Source organism: Podarcis erhardii, assembly GCF_964252035.2.
Source record: "Podarcis erhardii genome assembly, chromosome: 2".
In the NCBI taxonomy this organism is placed as follows: domain Eukaryota; kingdom Metazoa; phylum Chordata; class Lepidosauria; order Squamata; family Lacertidae; genus Podarcis; species Podarcis erhardii.
The window spans coordinates 99,345,349-99,365,810 of NC_138498.1; the positions used below are offsets into that span (position 1 = coordinate 99,345,349).

General features: G+C 44.0%; 1 protein-coding gene and 1 long non-coding RNA gene across 2 annotated transcripts in view; one reads left to right on the top strand and one right to left on the bottom strand.

Annotated features, from left to right (window-relative positions):
* LOC309337465 overlaps window positions 1-4,677 on the bottom strand; it is a 251,399-nt gene extending 246,722 nt beyond the window's left edge. The window contains exon 1 of the long non-coding RNA XR_014154328.1: window positions 4,526-4,677. This is a non-coding gene — a long non-coding RNA (uncharacterized lncRNA). The remainder of the gene's footprint in view (window positions 1-4,525) is intronic.
* Window positions 1-20,462, top strand: part of TAFA4 (TAFA chemokine like family member 4) — a 124,015-nt gene that overhangs the window by 82,709 nt on the left and 20,844 nt on the right. The gene's annotated exons all lie outside the window — the stretch shown is intronic.

Consider the following 20,462-nt stretch of genomic DNA (forward strand, 5'->3'; position numbering starts at 1 on the left):
GTGTGTGTAAAAGCCAATTTGGAACAACATGTCACATTGAAAAGGCAAGAGTGGCCTTGACTGTCAGGAGCAGACAGCAGGTCTTGTCCACTAACCTAGTTATGTCTGTGAGTGCATCCCTTTATTTTCCCCAAATCGGTGAATGGACGGCATTCACGCCTAAATGGAAAAGTGAAGTCTAGCCTCCATCTTTTAACACTGAAGTCCTTTCCACATGGTCTAGAAAATGTACAATGAGTGCATGGAATATCAGCTGTGGTCTCCACCCATTGTATCTTCATGCTTAGAGGCTTTGTGTGCATAGCGCAGGCATGTTCAGGTTATAGATATAGTTGTTACTGCATACTGTCTTTGAAATATTTTGTTGTAAACACCCCAGGGAATGTGTATTTGTAGATAGCTACATACATAAAACTAATAAATAATGTGTGATAGCCAAAGTGAGTCGTCCTCAAAGTAGACCCATTGAAATCAGTGGGCTTAAGTTATACATGTTAATTTCAGTAGGTCTACTCTATGACTTAGATGGAAATCACAACAACAACAACAACAACAACAACAACGATAGCCTCTCAGAACATTTCTTGGGAGAGGAATTGCATTGCATCGACTATCTATGATTTATAATTTATTCTCTGCCTTTTTCTCTTTCTTCTTCTTTTTTGTACCACAGCATTTCCCCTGCATTATTTTCATGCACTCTGATAACTGGCCGATATATCTCCTGTGGTGGCTGGTTCCACTTAATCATCTGGGATTCCCCGTGGTATTGAAAATGGTTTTGTAGATTCGGTGTTTGATGGGAGAAAAGGTTCCTCTTTTGGGCACCATTGCGGTTCTGCTCAATCTATTTCCCTGTGTGTGTGTCATCATGGCAGAAGAACCTGAGGCAATTGCATGGTAGATTCTTTGCTTTTTCTTGTGTAGTGACAATTCTAATTTTATCTCTGCACTCCTGGAATGTATTAGAGTGAAAATTGACATTAAAGGATGCAGCAGAAGGAACTGAAATGAATATAACTCGACTAGCCTGTGGCAAAGATCTGTACCTGTGCAGACTAGCTAGCTTCTGACACATCCATGTCATGAGGGGAAGAAGGAGGGAATGGCTGAGGTATTTATTCATTTTCTCTCTCTGTGAGAACACAGTAATTTAGGGGTAGGCCACAAGAAGGCTTCATCTTTGAAGGCTCCGCTCACAGGTTTATTGTTTGTCGTGATTAGATTCCCAAATATCCATTGAAGGTGTTTGACGCTTTGCCAAACTAGATCCATATCCTCTTTTGAGTCCTAATGTAATTTTAAATGTTGATCATTGGCATAATATTTATTCAATCCTTGTATAATATATAGAAAAATATTTCAGGCCAGTCTTAAATGCCAGCATAGGGAGACAGTTGATTGTACTACTGGACCTATGGGCACATTACATTCCTTTATGTGGAAAGACGTTTTGAGTGTACACCTTAAAATACTGAAATATACTCAGAGTCGCAAAGTGATTTCATGCTCTTTATTCAGCTCATAGTGGTGAGGAGGAATGAATGAATGTCCCCTCAAAGTATCTGCTTTATATACATTATTTACACAATGGGCTGCACATGATTGGCTAATTCCAGGATTCTACTGTAGGCCAATCAGGTTGTGGATTCACTTCTATCTGGAGCATGATTGGGTGGTTCCTGCTAACCAATCATACTGCTGCATTGTTCTAGGACCAATCAGACTGCTGCATTCTGAATCCTATTGTTCTAGGACCAATCAGACTGCTGCCTTTTGGAGCCTATTGTTCTAGGACCAATCAGACTGCTGCAGTTTGGATCCTATTCAACTCAGTACATAACACCCCTCCCCTCTAAGTTCCAGTCCTGCCCGGAAGGTCGCATTCATAGTCCTCAAGGTACGCCGGTGGCCTACGTGTGCGCTGCGGCCTGGGGTGTTCCCTGGTCCGGGGTTCAGGTTCTGGCTCGTGTTCCAAGGATGGGGCTGTTTGGTCTGGCGCAACCGGCTCGCTCAGTCGTGGTTCTGGTTCCGGTGTCCTTTCGGCCTCGCGGGTCCTCTCTGTATTTACTGATTCTGCCTCTCCTGCTTGCCCCTGCTGCTCTATGGGCCTCACTGCCCCACTGTTCCCTTGGGACTCCTCTGACCTGTCCTCCTCCTCCTGGTTTTCTCCCGGGAATCGTCGCCGTATCTGGTCGCAGTGGCGGCGCCAGCATTGCCCCCCATCTGTTAGCACCTCGTACGACACGGGGCCCGTGACCCTGGTGACTGTGGCAGGTACCCATGCAGGGCCTGCCCCAAAATTCTTTGCGTACACTTGATCTTAGCCAAAAGGCCGAGAAGCCTTTCTGGAAGTCCCGGAGGGTGAATGGGGCCGGCCTGAGTTTGGGACCCCCAGTAGGACACAGTTTCCTTAAGGTCCTTGCCGAGATTATGGATAGAGTTGAACCCGTGTCAAGCTCCATGCGGCATGGGGCCCCCTCTATCTGTACCTCTACATAAATTTTCTCTACGTTGGGGTGGGGCAACTGGTATACCTGGAAGTCTGTGAGCTCCGTCGAGTTGCCTTGGTGCGTTGGGCCCCGGGACCTGGGGCTCTTGGATTGGTCATCTGATGCCTGGCTTCGGGTGGGCCGAGCCCGACACACCCGGGCGATGTGTCCCAATTTTCTGCACTGCCTGCACTCTGCGTTGCGGAAACGGCAGGTCCTCCTCTCGTGACTTTCTCCACAGCTTGCGCAGTTCCCTCCTTCTCGTCGAGGCAGCTGTGGTATGTGGGCTGCTTGAGTGCGCTGCTGTACTCGGTGCACCTCCTCCCTGTCGGATCCCGAGTCGTTGGTGAGGTCTTCGTGGTGGACCCTCGGTTGGGACGGCTGGCTCAGCCGTGCCTCTTGCGTCGACCTCTCAGCAGCTTCCGTTGCCAGGGCCTCCTCCAGAGCGACCTGGAACGTTAGGTTCTTCTTAGCGTAGAGGCGTCGTTGCAGCTTCTCATCCTTCAGGCCACCGACGAGGCGGTCACGAAGCATGTTCTCCAGCTCTGAGAAGTTGCAGAACCGGGCAGCTTGGCGGAGAGAGGTCACAAACCCAGTTATGGTTTCCCCAGGGGCTTGCCGCTTTGCGTAGAAGGCATTTCGACGAGCCACCACTGAGGGCTGTGGCGAAAAGTGCCCCTTCAGCTGTTCCATTATTGTTTTGTATGGAACAGTAGCAACGTCTTCAGGCGCAAGGAGAGCCCGGGTGATTTCAAATGTCTCCTCTCCGCAGACGCTGAAGAATATTGCCCTCTTCTTGGCGTCTTCTTCATCGGTGACCCCTTTGGCTTCTAGGAGGAAGGTGAAACGGGAGGCGTACGCTTCCCAGTCTCCAGATGCTGGGTTGAATGGCGAGAAGCTGCTGTCAGTTGCCATTCTGAGTTCCTTGTGTCCCGGAGCTGAAGCCTGGATACACGGTGCGAGGCAGCGGTGCGGCAGGTGGCGGTGCTGCGGTGCTGTGTGTGGCAGTCAGCTCAGCGGGATCCCACCTTCGTCGCCAGTGAAATATACTCAGAGTCGCAAAGTGATTTCATGCTCTTTATTCAGCTCATAGTGGTGAGGAGGAATGAATGAATGTCCCCTCAAAGTATCTGCTTTATATACATTATTTACACAATGGGCTGCACATGATTGGCTAATTCCAGGATTCTACTGTAGGCCAATCAGGTTGTGGATTCACTTCTATCTGGAGCATGATTGGGTGGTTCCTGCTAACCAATCATACTGCTGCATTGTTCTAGGACCAATCAGACTGCTGCATTCTGAATCCTATTGTTCTAGGACCAATCAGACTGCTGCCTTTTGGAGCCTATTGTTCTAGGACCAATCAGACTGCTGCAGTTTGGATCCTATTCAACTCAGTACATAACAAATACAAAGTGTGAATGTGACAAGCACATACTGTACACAAATGTCCCTTCAGCTATTGTTACACCTCCATTGGCTGGTGGCTTATATTTTATCTTTCTTTTGAGGGCCATTCATTTGGTGTTCATATCTTCTTGGGTCAGGAGTTGGGTGGCAGGAAATGAACTGCTATGTCTGTAATTTCACAACTCCAGTAAGTCTCCGGAAGACTTGTGTTGTACAGGGAATGTGTCAGTTGTGATTGGTTGCAGGTGCCTTGATTTTTACACCCAGCACCACTTTGTTTAAAGTTTCCATCTGTTTCCGGGCTATGGGTGCACATAAAACAGAGAAGGACTAGCAAGGAGAAGTTTTGTGCTAACTCTCATCTCTAAAAGTCTGACTCTCTACTCCCATAAACAGAGTGAGGGGCATGTGGGGTTAATGACAGTTTGGCAGTGACAGGCTCCACCCTAGCAGTAAATTCAATGCAGCTTTTCTTCCACCATCCCTTCTTCCATAGAAATTTGACTTCAAAAACGCTGATGTGTGCTAGAACTTTAGAAGAGCTCTTCTGGATCAAGACAAAGGCCCTTCTAGTCAAGTATCCTGTTTTTACAGTGGCTAACTAGATGACAGTGGGACACAGGTGGCGCTGTGGGTTAAACCACAGAGCCTAGGACTTGCCGATCAGAAGGTTGGTGGTTCAAATCCCCATGACGGGGTGAGCTCCCGTTGCTCGGTCCCTGCTCCTGCCCACCTAGCAGTTTGAAAGCACGTCAAAGTTCAAGTTGATAATTAGGTACCACTCTGGCGGGAAGGTAAACGGCGTTTCCGTGCGCTGCTCTGATTCGCCAGAAGCGGCTTAGTCATGCTGGCCACATGACCTGGAAGCTGTATGCCGGCTCCCTTGGCCAGTAAAATGAGATGAGCGCCGCAATCCCAGAGTCGGTCATGACTGGACCTAATGGTCAGGGGTCCCTTTACCTTTACCTTTTTAACTAGATGACAACAGGAAGCTGATAAGGAAGACCCCACTTACAGTTCCAGGCAACTCGTATTCAGAGAAACATCTTTAGCTCAAGCTGCCCATCGAGGTTTCAAAGTTAAGTGAAGAACATGAAATATCTTGTTTTCCTGCTTTGGTCAAGCATTTTGTGTGTTAGCCGTGCTGGTAATACACGCAGTTATCTTTCTGGACGCTGTTCAAATAAGGCCGTTTCCTGGAACTTACATATTTATGATAACCTCAGGCCATCTGCTGATCTGCCACCAATCTCACAACCCAGATAAATATATATATATATCTAACAAGAGCCTTTCTTATCATGAAAACACTATTTCTAATAATATGTCTTATATGCATGAGGTTTTTTTATTATATGAAATGAACACTTTTTAATCTCTTCACACCCAAATCCAAGCTTGGGGATGGGAATGAAAACTATCAAATTCTTTTCTTGGTCTGTGCAACATAAACAAACTGATAAACAATATGTAAATGAAGATGTTTTAAGGCACTGCACATGCATGTGTGTGTATATATATGTATAAATTACATAAAAATTAGGCATCATGTAAAAAGTCTTGAGAAAGCTATTACTTTTAAGCCAGACATGGTCTTTAAGTTGACTGATAAAAATATATGCAATTATGTTAATGGGGTTTGGAAGCATTAAGAAAAATAAATGACTTCTGCTTTTAGATTATGAATAGTAAAAATATGACAGAAGCTGTAGGACTTATGACACACCAGTTCTAAATATTTGACAGCGTGACTGTCTTTGGGGTATAGCATAGCATCTCTACAATATTAATATGAAATAATTAGTGCATTATAATTAGTGCAAATACAACACAATGGTTAGTGCATCCCATCTTAAGCATTGATGCTGCAAGTTAGGAGATGCAGCGAGTTCGGAGATCAAGGCGTAAAAAGATTATTTTCTAACATATTCCAAAAGAATGTGACTTAGGATATAGTAACACTCTCTCACTCTGCACGGGTATATATATATATATATGTGTGTGTGTGTGTGTGTGTGTATGTAAATAAACAATATCCTGCCATGTCCATCAATCTTGAAAAGCTTGAAAGATGCACAAATGTGGGATACTGTCACCTCTCTTGAATGTGTGATGTACACAATACATGGGAGTAGTGCTTCATCTGATACACCTCAAGTGGAGGACTGACTGGTTAGTTGAAGCTTTGGCACTGATGGAAGCTATAGCTGTTTTCATAACTTGGGTTGTGAATCTTTGGATGCAGGGCTGAGAAACGTTCACATCTCCTCCTTCCCACCACATGGATAAGGACGTGGTTGGAAACTGTATCGCTGGAGTCATCTCCATGGCCTGTCGGCTTGCCAGGCTGCCAGTACCTTGGCAGCAGCATCAGAGCAGGTGCACAGGCATCCAATAGAAAGAATGTAAAGCTCTCTGTTGCCCAGGAGTAAGAGAAATAGAGAAGCCTGCAAGATGCAGGCAGGGAAGAGGGTGTGGAGAAAAGAAAGTCCTTTCTTAGACTGGGTGATGGGCCTGAGTGGCAGACAGTTTGGTAACTGCCTTCTAAGACTTCATGTCATTCATGTCAGTCTCAGTAGCCCTCTTCAGTACAGTACAGCGTGTGTGTGTGTGTTTGCACGCGCACACACACACCATAATTATTTGGGGATAGTAAACCACAGAGCCTAGGGCTTGCCGATCAGAAGGTCGGCAAACTGCCAATCTAGCAGTTGAAAAGCACGCCAGTACAAGTAGATAAATAGGTACTGCTCTGGTGGGAAGGTAAATGGCATTTCCGTGCGCTGCTCTGGTTTCACCAGAAGCAGCTTAGTCATGTTGGCCACATGACCCACAAGCTGTCTGTGGACAAACGCTGGCTCCCTTGGCCTGTAGAGTGAGATGAGAGCCACAACCCCAGAGTCGTTCGCGACTGGAGCTAACAGTCAGGAGGATCTTTACCTTTTAAATAACTTGCAGAGCCTACACAAATAGAGAAGGCTCCCTGCATCATATGTTCAGCCTTCAACTTGTGGAGATGAGGGCATGTGGTGGGGCTGGGGCAATGGATTCATTCTCAAGACTCTGCCTCATACCACATCATGTGGGTTTATGTGCACATTAAGCTGTACACCCAAAGAAATCAGAGGTCCAGCTCCAATAGATGTGATTCCATTGCTTTCTCCACATTCAGTCAACATGTGGAAGGAAAGCATGAACAGGGCTAGAGTGTCCTTCCTCACACTTCTGGATTCCCAGGACAACAGGCGTTTGGAGCAGCTTCTTGTTTTCTGGATGATGTGTTGGACCAGGGTGGTTTCCCCCTTGTCATGATGTCTTGGAGGGAAGAGGTTGTGACCTCTCAGTGGCCCTTGATCCTCTGGCAGGGGGCAGGAGTTGGAGCGCTCTTCCTCTTGCTTCTCCAGTTCTCAGGGCAAACTATATGTTAAAGTCTATCATTTGTTATTCATTAATTAATTCGGAACTAACACATTGTGAGTAGCTAAGCTACCTTTGCAATACTTTTATGGCCTGAAGATTCCTGTGGCTTTGAGAAGCATTTCTGCCATATTAACAAGAACTTGTTATTCCTTAACGAGGCAATCCAGTACAAACTTCTAAATAAGCGAAATACTTATTTGTGTGGAGAATAGCCATTTTAATTAGATATTTCTAGAGACAGCGGAATAATGTCCATTGTATCAGGTCACCTTTAGTCACATTCAGGAAGAGGCATTCGTAAAGCTTGAGGCAACGCAGGCAGGGCAATGTGTATATTAATGTTCTGCTTCTACATGCCAATTTCTTAACTCCTGCAGCTGTTCCAGAAAAGCACTGTCACTTAATCTAACCCTAGTTGCCCTTTTGGCCTCATTCTTGTGCCCTATCTATTTAATGATCCTTCTCATTCATCTCTATCCCTTCTCTTGGTCACAACAGGTTTTTGGGGCGTGGGGGTGGGGAATCCACCCAGTGAGAGAACCTGTTGATTTCAAGGGAAACCAAAGGTTCCTCAAACCTGACAAAATCCTGTTAACCTTTAGACACCAGTGTAGCTTTAGGATCATGTACTGTCTTTCACCTATCCTTTAATTTGTGTGTATTACAGAAGGCTATCAGGATCTTTTGATTCTGATTTTAAACAAAGAGCATTTCCATGTTGCATCTGAACTGTGGTTTTAATGCTAGTGACTGAGAACTCCCCAGGATCGTGCTGTGGTTTCAGTGATGGAGAGCTTTAGTTTGTTTAAACATGGGTGTACTTCCTGTGGCCAAAAACAAAGAGGTAATAACAGGAGGGAGAAGTATGCAAACCCAGTGCTCATGCAAGCACAGAGCAAGAAACCATGATTTCCTGCTATGTCAGAACTAGGCCACCAACTAGGAGCCATTGAGAGACTTCTACCTTCTCTTGCTGTTCTTCATCTGTGACTGGTTTTCAGAGGCATGGTGCTCTTGGTCTTGGAAGTGGTGTACAGGCATTATGACTTGCAGTAATTGATAGCCTTTTCCTCCACAACTCGGTCTCTTTTTAGAGCCTTCTAAGCCAGTGGCCATCACCACATCTTGTGGCAGTGAATTCTGTAATTCCCCTCAGGCGCTTCTCTTCTCACTTAAATTACCTGAAGTTCTTTGTAAGGATTTCTGTCTAATATGCATGTGTTAGATTGAATGGATTTTCAGAGGAGGAGGAAATAGGTCTGTCCTCTTGTTAACCTGAGAAAAATAATTTAGTTTCTTCCAAGGTATCACCATTATAAGCAATATTGTAATTCTAAAACTTGTCCTTATTTTTAAAAATCATTTTTATACCACTCTTGATTTAAGAACAAACAAAACAAAGATGGTTTGCAGCACATAAATATCCATGGTATGGAACATGCTCCCTGCTGGCTTTTGTTTAAACAGGCACTCCCTTGAACTGAGCCTCCTGTTTTAATTGCTATGTTGTTTCAGCTGGATTGTTTTATTGCCTGTTTTGATTATGGGTGTTTATATTTTAATGTTTGCGAAAACTGTTTTTTTATACTTTGTTAACCATCTAGAATCCTGTTTGGCAATAAGTGGAGTGAATATATAACAACAACAATAAATATCAAAATCCAATAATTTCAGTAAATACTGCAACAGCTGCAGTAGCTGGACAATTCTCAGTGAATAAATGCATTTTTAGGAGGTGCCAGAAACTCAGCAGAGTTAGCACCTGCCTTATTTCAAGGCGGAGATGATTCTACGTGCCAGCTGCCATAGCACAAAGCCCTGCCCCACAGATGGAAAGTCAAGTGGACTCTTGCAGGCTGTGACACAGCCAGGAGGGCCCAGTATAACTGAAGGAGCATCTTCACCCCCATCATTCTGCCCAGACACTGAGGTCCAGTGCTGAGGGCCTTCTGGCAGTTCCCTCACTGCAAGAAGCAAAGTTACAGGGAACCAGGCAGAGGGCCTTCTCGGTAGTGGCGCCCACCCTGTGGAACGCCCTCCCATCAGAAATAAGAAATAAACAAAGAAATAAACAACTATCTGACATTTAGAAGACATCTGAAGGCAGCCCTGTTTAGGGAAATTTTAAATGATTGATGTTTTAATGTACTTTTAATTTTTTGCTGGAAGCCACCCAGAGTGGTGGGGTAAAAATAATAATTTATTATTATTATTATTATTATTATTATTATTATTACTACTACTACTACTATTACTATCATCATCATCATCATCATCCTGAGGTCTTACAAATCAGGCAGGTCTGTATGGGAATAGGGGCTCCTTAAAGTAAGCAGGTTGCAAATTGTTTTAGGACTTATCAGTGACAGAACCTTAAACCTGGTCGAGTAGCAAGTTGGCAGCTAGTGCTGTTCTTTGAATGATTATGTCACCCGTTCACAATGCTGCTCCAGTTAACAGTCAAACTGCTGGGTTTCCTTCAGGCTGCAGCTTCCAGATCAACCTTCATTTATGCCAGCCATTCTAGATGGCTGGTTTATAAACTATAGGTGAAGTTAAATTTCTCACACACCCCTCCCAAAAATATGCTCCTCAAAAATTTGTAGAATTTTTGTTTTTCATTTAACATTGCGATGGCATTGCGCTTTTTACAGTAATTGATGGCTAACAATTTATGAAGTTTTGATCCATGCCAAATCAAAGGAATTCAAGACGCGCATGTCTGAAGCTCTTTGTCTTAAGGATAACATTTCACATTTCTGGTTTGAATTCAAATTCCCAAGGCAAAGTGAAATTTCACACCAACATTTTATGTGACACAGTTGGGTGAATTTACTTGGATTACTTGTGCTTTTGTCTCTGGTTAGAACTGATCAGTTTTGCAGGAGGGTTCTGCCTCCATGGTCGGAAGCAGTCATGCTTCTGAAGACCAGTTGCTGGAAGGGGGTGCTGCTTGAGGGTGTCTCACAGGTATCTGCCAGGCCCCTGGGAGAACAGGATGCTGAACTAGATGGGCCATTGGCCTGATCCAGCAGGCTCTCCTAATGTTTTTATGTTTAATAATAATTGTTAAGTTGTGGGTGAACATATCAGACGACACAGTGATTCTTCAAACAGCTCTTGTTTATTCAGAGGCCAGAACAGAACTGAGCTGAAGGCTCAGTCAGCCTGCATATATAGAGCTCCAGTACAACGTTACTGTAGCAACTTTCTAAAACTATCCAATCACTGAACGTCACTTTCGATCCTTCATTTGCATAACTATCTACAGTATCCCCCTGCTGGCCCAGGGTGAGAACTTCAGTACATAACAACAATAATAAAATGTTTTTATTTATACCCCACCCTTCCTGGTTCAAAAACTGTGCTCAGGGTGGCTAACAACAAATTTAAAACACTTAATTGTAAAAGCAGCATAAAATACAGTATAAAAACATGGCTAACAATAAAATTCAAAATTCAGAAATCAATTTAGGGGAAATAAACATTAGAATAATTCCCCAGGGCTACCTGGCTAAATTGGTCCTGCTTGGGCCAGCGAGGAGGCCAGGGGAGAATTAGCTGTGGGGTCTCAGGGCGGGTAATCTTCATAAAAGGAGGGGGGAAGGAAGAGAAGGGAAATAAAAGATCAGGCTTAGTTCAAATTAAAGGCCAGGCGGAATAGCTCTGTCTTACAGGCCCAACGGAAGGAGGTTAAATCCTGCAGGGCCCTGGTCTCATGGGAGAGAGCATTCCACCAGGTTGGAGCCATCACTGAGAAGGCCCTTGCCCTGGTGGAGGATAGTCTGACTTCCTTAGTGCCCGGGACCTCTAAACTATGGTTATTCATGGACCTTAAGGTCCTCTGAGGGGCATACCAGGAGAGGCAGTCCCGTAAATGTTTGTGGAGTTATACTGCAGAATACTGTTTGCCTGCGGCTAACTGTATCCCCTACCCCTTAAAAAATCTGCTTTTCAAAATCTCTCTCTTTACACATGCAGAAGAGAGCCTTAGGTTGGTTGCATGGAAAGAAAGCCTTTCAGCTGCTCTGCGCTTTGCTCCAGAAGTGGCTAAGGTGTGGCCTGTCAAATTGTTGTTGGTCTACTGCCCCCATTGGCTGGCCAGCTTGCCCCATGGTCCTTGGACTACAGCTCCCATCATCTGGAAGGTGGTGGAGTTTCCTTCACTGGAAGTTTTAAAACAGAGGTTGGATGGTCATCTGTTAGAGATTCTTTAACTGTGAATCCTGCATTTCAGGGGGGCTGGACTAGATAACCCTTGAGGTCCCTTCCATCTCTACAGCTCTATGATTCTGTCCTGGACCACTGGTCATGCAGACCACAGGTTAACAACCCTTGCTTTTAACCCCAAAGAGGAACAGCTGGTCGTGACCTTTGGATGTCATCGGATCAGGTCCTTGTCCAGGAGCAAATACAGGAACCCTGTAACTTTGGCCACTTTTTAAATTAAACTTCAGAGCCATATAACATTACAACACAGGATTCTAATATAAGCCTGTGAGAAACTGTGGGCTGCTTTTATGATTCTTGCAGCATTATCTGTCTCTGATGATGATTTTATGTAGCTCTTGATTCATGGCTACAGAATGGGATCCAGTGGAATGTAAAATGCCAGTTATGTTTTTAAAGCCATAATTCAAGAATGGCAATAAAGGAGAAAGGTTCGTTTCCTCTCCGCTTGCATCTTCACACATGGGCCTGCATGAAAAAGAATGTATAAGCATTCAGTCTTCGAATAGCCATGCAAGCAAGGTGGCAATATTAAACCTTTGAAAGTGTTCTTTCCGATTTCTTTTTTTTAAAGTTTTTGGGCTGTTTAGACTTTATGGGTCATTATTTTATGGTAAACAAGTGGATTTTTAAACTTGGAACAGTTGGGATATTGTTCTTATCCGTTTCATCTGAACAAGCCCAAGACAATTGTGAAAAGCGATGTAAGGCCTGCTATAAAAATGAGCAAAACTCTGAAAGTAATTAAACAGCATTTTCAAGGCCGAAGGCCTTTCCGGAGGATTAATGACTAACTGAGAAGCACTTGATAGCCTCCACCCAGGACATTAAGCCAGCCTGATTGCTTGAAACATCTTCCGGCAGTCCAGTCATCTTAGATTTTAATGCATGCCTCTCATATTAAAATGTCATTTCTTGTTTCCAGACAAAGTAGATTGCTCTCGACGAAGCCACCTCTGCTGCCTTTGCAGTTCTATAAAATGCATTTGCAGATTATCACATCGTTCTTGATGAACGAGGAGGGAGAGAGAGCAGTTGCTCATGTTGTTCCTCTTGAGAAATCAAGAATAACTATGGGCTCCCTTGCGCTGATCTTTGCTACCATTCATCTTGATTTGGTGCGACTTTAGCCCACATTTTTTTTGCCTGCAGTGTCTGCACAAGAAGCACATCTCGGAGGCGGTGTGTTCCATTACGAATTCCATTATGAATTCAATTATTCTCGGAAGAATCCCATTTTGAGAAGAGATCAAATCAAACTTCTAGTGTTACAAAGTATGCACTGAATTATCTTTTTAATTAATACTGGGACTTCTGTGGCTCAGTCATGTCCTTGTGCCCTCCCTCAAAAGCATTTGTCAACTCCCCTTATACAAAAGGTAATGCATGTACTCCGATGAGCCAATGTTCCACTGGTTTGTTTATAGATAATACTCAATTCATCTCTTGATCCTTTTGTCCCAGGACTTTTTAAATGAATGATTTGCAGGGTTAAGTAGCAGAGTGGCCCTTTAATGCACCACCACCACCACCATCATCATTATCAATAAATAAATTTATAGACTGATTTATGGCATAAAGCTGTAGGAAGAGATTTACAGGGTGAAAATAGAATAAAACACAGAAACACAAACTCTAAGAACAATAAAGTCTATGCAACAAATTCTAACCCAATAAAGCCATCCATACAAATTCTATATAAAAAAAGAAAATATTTCATCAAATATAAAATTGATCTTCCATAAATGACTGGGTTATACCTTACAGAAAGCCTTCCTAAACAAAAATGTCTTTAGTGGGCACCTAAACACCACCATGCTAGGTGCCTGTCTAATTTAGGCTGGTAGCAGATTCCAAAGAGCTGGAACTGAGATACTGAAAGCCCAGTTTTTAACACAAGCAACATTCACCTCAGGGGCAGTGTCCCATATCATGGGAAGGCAGTCTCCTAGATACCTGGTTCCAAATTTACGCCTTTAAATGGGCTCAAGGGTAGAGCTGAGTGGAATGAACTGAGAGGCGGCTGGGACAAAATGAAGGGGATTTAATAATGGATGTATGGCTCAAGATAGAAAGAAACGGGATCATAAAGTGGCTAGGACTCCTTTCTCAGGTGTAAAACAAAAAGATTTCAGATGCAGTTCTACTGTGGTGGTAGAGAGAACTAGAAGCAAGTGAACCATTTTATCCAGAACTTCCATTGGCAAAGTGGAAGTGAGGGTGGATGAGGGCTTTCATGCTTCTCCACCTGTTTTGCAGGTTAAAAAAAAATCAGGGAAAATCTGTGTCCAGTTTGGGGACATGTGTGGCTGATCTAAACCATTCCTTCTGATCCAAACCATTTCCTGGTCTTTCCCTGATACCCCCCCCCCACTTCCTTGATTCCTACCAAGATCAGAGCTTGGGCGTTTGCCAAGACAAGGCAAGTGAAGTCTCTGAGGCAACAGAAGAGACATATCAGACATTTCATCTCCCTCTCTGGTGGTGGAACTCGCTCCCTGATGTTGTAAAGAGAGATCCAATATATTTTTGGGCTCGAGACATCCAGAAGCCCTAGTTTTGCAGCATAAATTTGGGTTTCTAAAGGAGAGAGATTTGGTGGCCTTAGAGAGAGGTATGTGAACAAATTGGTTATGGTCACTTAGTGGGAAGAGGATACAAACCATAGAGGTTTCAGCTTATATGATTGCCCTCTGGAATGTTGTATCCATTCCAGAGCTTTAGGGATAGGGGCAAGTATAAAACCAAACTAAACACATTAACAGATTCAGAATCATAAGAAATGCATAAGGGCTTCATGGTGAAACTACGTACCAAAGAGCCCTGCACCCTTCATACCTGTTCTTTTAGAGTAAGTATTAGGACCCAAGAGATTAGTAAAAATACCTAGACAGCATCTTAAAAAGCAGAGATATCACCTTGCCAACAAAGGTCCATATAGTTAAAGCTATGGTTTTCCCAGTAGTGATGTATGGAAGTGAGAGCTGGACCATGAACTGCAAGAAGATCAAACCTATCCATTCTTAAGAAAATCAGCCCTGAGTGCTCACTGGAAGGACAGATCGTGAAGCTGAGACTCCAATACTTTGGCCACCTCATGAGAAGAGAAGACTCCCTGGAAAAGACCCTGATGTTGGGAAAGATGGAGGGCACAAGGAGAAGGGGACAACAGAGGACGAGATGGTTGGACAGTGTTCACGAAGCTACGAACATGAGTTTGACCAAACTGTGGGAGGCAGTGGAAGACAGGAGTGCCTGGCGTGCTCTGGTCCATGGGGTCAAGAAGAGTCGGACACGACTAAACAGATCATGACACTTAACTCTATTCAGAATTGCATTGTTACCTGTATACAATAATGTCCAAGATGAATCAAACTGAACCCTTAAAATAAGGGCATTGGAACCTTGAAATAAGATCACAAAACATTGTAGGAATGGATGTCACACGTACAGGGCATATTTTGGAACTGGGCCAGCTCCCAGCACCCTGACAAAAGAGATACCTACTTGTGTATTAAGTTCTAGCTGACCTAAGCTGGCAGAGATGTCCTTTGTTTTATTTTTCATTTCTTATGGGTCACTTCCCACCCAATTTCTATTTGTATACAACAAGTCTCCACTTTGCCGGCTTGGAGCACCCACTACTGTCAAAGCCGCTTTGATTAATCGACCACTCCAATCCAGTGCTGTGCTCCTTTTCTTGGTGAAGCTTTTGGCTCGTATCTGATCTAAGGTCACCCACGCTACTTATTTTCAGGGGACTTTAATCTCCATACAGATGTGGCCTCTGACACCCACCAAAGAATTTAGTGTGCTATACAGTCTGCTCCTGTGTTGTCAGCATTTTCCTTTGCTAGTACACATGAAAGGTCATGGTTTTGATTTAGTTAACTTCTTGGGTCTCTCATTACCAGAACTTGAGGTCGCACACCTTGATTTCAAATACACTTCTAGTTTATTGCACCCTTATGATTCCACACCGATAAATTGCTTGTAAGACGCAGGTGGTTTCCTCAGCTTGTCACTTTTCAGCATGAAGGGTAGCAAAGTGGATGGGTATTTGTTTTCCACCTATAATACAAGCACATGGTAAATATAAATAAAATCTCCACACCTTTGTCATGCTAGGAACCTCGTCCCTGTCAAACTGTTCTTTTGTCTTTAAACTCCTTCTTGATATTCTTCCACAAAGATTCTGGACTTCACAGACTCTCCCACCTCACTAAGCCCTGTTTTCAGCTTACTGGAATGCAGTAGTACTGGCACTATAAACTTTTTGAGTGCCACTGTGTCATACCATTTAAGAGGTTAATCAAGAACACACTGTCTCACACCCAATTTTAAGGACTTTATTCTTCAACGTGCGAATTTATAGTGAGCGTCTTCCACTTTCTATCCTTCCCTGATATCTCACGGAATTCACTCTCTATGATCTTCTCCATTCCTACTTCTCAGCTACACTAGCTTGCGGAGTTGTGGCGCACTGATTACAAGATGCTTTGAGGCTATTCATGAGCTGGTCTCTCCTGCAGTAAAGCTGTGCCATTCAAAGAAAGAGCTGGAAGCTTTTGTTGCTTGGGAAACGATTGGGTGTCAAATGGGCGGGAGAGGAAACCCACCAGCTTTCTTTTCTGTTCATTCTTTTTGAAATGCTCTGCCTTGGAGCACTTGACTGCAGGCTGCAAAACAGGTAGCCGACATTGGCAGCTAGCCTGTTTGCTGAACGGATGGCTTTTGGCATTCAAAGGTTGTAAGCAGTTACTCCAGATCCAGAACAGGGCCTTTTTGAAATCTGAACATGGGTGAGACAAAGGCACGAAGAGCGATTGTGCTGACTCTGGGCTTGCTCACTACAACCAAGTATCAAAGAGCGAACATGAAAAAATCATCCAACCAGGGGAGACTGCAAATTATGACAGCTTGGTAGCCACGCGCTAGCTTTTACTAGCCCACCATGACAATGAGTGACTCTAGAGCTCCCAGCTGAGCAGTGCTCATTTCATCTCCTCATTAATAACCTTCGTAAAACCTTTCTGTTTAGCAAGGCTTTTGGAATACAAATGGTTTTAAGATCCTCCATTGATTTGTGTTTTAGCTTGCTTTACTGAACAGTTTTTTATCCCTGGACAATGTCTACTTGTTTGAATAGCTGCCTTTCCCCTTTTCGTATTTTGTTCCTTATAGTAAGTTTGTTGTTGTTTCCTTGAGTTTTTAAAGGAGAGATAGAAATGTTTTAACTAAATGAAAAGAGAGCCAGAAATGAAATATTTCCCCATAGGGGAATTACTCTATCCCTTTAACCATTTTGCTTGCCTTTTCCTGCACCATTTCGAGCTCAAAAATATTCTTTTTGAGATGAAGCAAGCAGAACTGTTTGCAGTGTTCCAAGTGTAATTAAACCATGGATTTGTGTAGAGGCATTACAATAGCAACAGTTTTATTTTTCCTCCCTTTCCTAATGACTCCTGGCATGGGGTTTGCCTTTTCTGCATCTGCCACAGGCCGAATCAACATTGTTGTCAAGCTGTCCTCCACAGCTCCACACACTTGATTGATGTTTCCGTTGAGTTATCCATTACTACCCCAAGATTTTGGTCTATTGTCACCAGTTCAGAGCCTGCTAGTATGTAGCTAAAGTTGGGTTTGTTTCTTTGTGGTCCCTACTTTACTCTTACTGACGCTGAACCATATTTCCCTTTGGATTGACCATTTCCACAGTTTGGAGAGATCCTTTTGGAGTGTCTTGAACTCCTTTTTGTTTTGTAACACCCTGAATAATTTGGTAGCATCAAACTTAGCCATCTCACTGTTCACCCCTGAATCTAGGTTATTCCTGAGCAAGTTGAAAAGCACCAGTTCCCACAACTTAGCACACTAGCACACCTCCACTGTGACAACTGTATTCCTACTCTCTGCTCCTTGTTCTTTAACCATTTATAAAGTTGAGTTGCCTTTAATGAGCGACTTTGTCAAAAAGCCTTCTGAAAGCTGAAGGATATAATGTCTGCTAGATCATCTGTATCCACATGCTTGTCAACACTCTCACTGAACTCTAAGAAGTTAGTGAAATGGGGCAGAGTTTTGCAGAGGCCACGTTGATTCTTCTCTAGCAAAACTCCTTAGCTCAAGCGATCTGGCTGTGTCTTTACCGAAAATGAAAAAAAAGGTATTTGACAGGGTTTGTGTTGAGTTGGCATGAACGGGCACCTCCTGACAAGCCCAGGGTCTTAGATGGGCCCATCGCCATGCCTACCACCCCCACAATGCCCAGCACTGCTGCTACCTGCAACACCACTACATATCGCCACTGTCAATCATTCACCTCCATCATTCCTACAGGGCTGGGGCTTCATCTACACTATACAGTGGTACCTCGGATTACAGACGCTTCAGGTTACAGACGCTTCAGGTTACAGACTGCTGACCCAGAAATAGTACCTCAGGTTAAGAACTTTGCTTCAGGATGAGAACAGAAATCGCAGCAGCAGCAGGAGGAGGCCCCATTAGCTAAAGTGGTACCTCAGGTTAAGAACAGTTTCAGGTTAAGAACGGACCTCCAGAACGAATTAAGTTCTTAACCCAAGGTACCACTGTACATGTAGAGTTGTATCATCCCATTTTAAACAGTCCTGGCTTCTCCCAAAGTACCCTGGGAACTGTTCAGGGTGCTACAAGTTGTTAGTTGACTTCGGTTCCTCCCCACAGAGCTACAATCCCCAGAGTTCTTTGGGAAGAGGGATTGACTGCTGAACCACTTTGAGAATGGCTGTTCTGTGATGGGAATTGGGGGGGGGGGTCTCCTAACAACTCTCAGCAGGCTTATCAAACTAAATCTCCCAGGATTCTCTGGGGGACACCATGGCCACTTAAGTGGTATGATACTTATTTAAGTGTATAGTGCAGATACTGCTCAGATTGGTAGAGTGGGATGAATTTCTCCAGCCTTCCCCTCACATGTTTCCTTGTGCTCTTGTCAATTGAATGCCCTGATAGGACACACCACATGCCATACCGCATATAAGACCCAGCCAATGACATCTTGTTTTCTCCCTTTTGGCACACCTGCAGTTCTCCATTTGTTAGTTTCTCCAAGCGGCTCTCTCCCCCTCCCCACATTACTCTCTGCAGACAGTTGTTTTGAAGTGCCTCTGACTTATGTGAGACTGCAGCTGTCATCTTCCAGCATTCAGCTCTGTGGTGAAGCACAATGCTCCCATTGCTGTAATTTATCTGCACTTTAGCTTTCAATGTGAGTTGTTTCAATTTCATACAATGCCTGCCGTAAATTTACCCGGTGCTCAGTGATCATAGTTTAAATCCGTGTTGATACCAAAATGCATGTGTAGGTATGGTTGGTGCTGGCAGGAGGTGGGGGAGAGCTATTGTCCATGCGGTGAATCAGTTGAATGGCACATATCTCATAGCCAGGCTTAAGCTTTTCAGTGACCTCTGCGAGCAAACCAAGAACAATGGCTTTACTCAAATTTTGCTTTCAAGGCCTTTCTGAGAGGAGAATAGGAGCAATCAAGAGAATATTTGATCCCACTGCAGAAAAAATAAAAATAAATGATGGTCCAAACAAACTTATCAATAAGCTTCCCAGTCTCTGAGCAGTGAGAGATCCTGGGGGTTACAAGCGCTTTTCCAGGATCCAGTTCCCTCGGAATGAAGATCATGGGTATCTTTAGGGAATGTATGGGGTGTTAAGGTAGTACCTTTGGCGGGAGACACACCATGCTCCTTCTGGGGTAGTTAGTCCACCTTTGGTCCCCACCCTACACTCAGCTCTCACCTGTGGCTCCTAGAAGCTGTCAGCATGCAACAGTGAACAAACCCCAGGAAACTGTTTTAACTGGCTGGCTAAATCAGGTGAGGGTAGCCAATGGGTCTCAAACCCTTGGTGATTTAGGGACTTCCTCTGCATACAAAGACAGGCTCTGGCAGATTGAACGGATGAGACCAATAGTAGGTTCAATGGTCAAGAAGGCGGCTTCTGCACATGATGTAGAGGGAGGTGAGGGGCAGATGGGGCTTGTCAACCTGGTAGGGTAGCAGAAGGAAGACTTTGATCCTAAACCTCTGCCCAGGATCTCCACACACACAGTCCAGGATTGTGTACCGGAGAGGTTACTTCGGTGCTGCTAACACACCAGTTTGACTTCAACTCCAGAGGTACATTCCATTGTCTCTTGAGACAGATGGATGCCAACAACAGTATCCCACTTGAGCACAATGCGAACAGCATTAACAACCCCCATAGATCTTGCTTCCCTTTCAGGTATCCATGAGAGCTCCCAATTCCAGCGCAGAGCAAACACATCTCTCTCTGCACCTTCAGCCTGCTTTAAGGACCACACCTAGCAGCAACTCTGGCTATTTATTGTTCTTCTACCTAGAATCCCACAGCCTCCAGCCAAGTGAGGACAGTAGGGAGTAATGACTCCCATCTTTCCTGGAGAGCACCAGCATTTAGTTCATTCTTTGATATGCTGATGAGCACTTAACTGGCCAGCCAAGCCATTACCTGGAGGAAGGAACTGGTTTGACAAGATTCTCCTTTTACACTCTGCCCTCAGATACAGGATCACAAGGTCTGGATCCAGGATTTCATCCAGACTGACACCCCCACCCCGTATCATATCACAAGCACACTAAGACACAGTTTGTATGTCTGATACTGTACTGTTTTTAATATTCAGTTGGAAGCCGGCCAGAGTGGCTGGGGAAACCCAGCCAGATGGGCGGGGTATAAATAATAAATTATTATTATTATTATTATTATTATTATTATTATTATTATTATTATTATTATTTTAGAAGCTGTGGTTCATATGAGAAGTACAATACAATTTTAGAGAAGTTGGTGAAAGAAGATATACAGCCCAGTTTGTTCAAGTTTCCATGCAA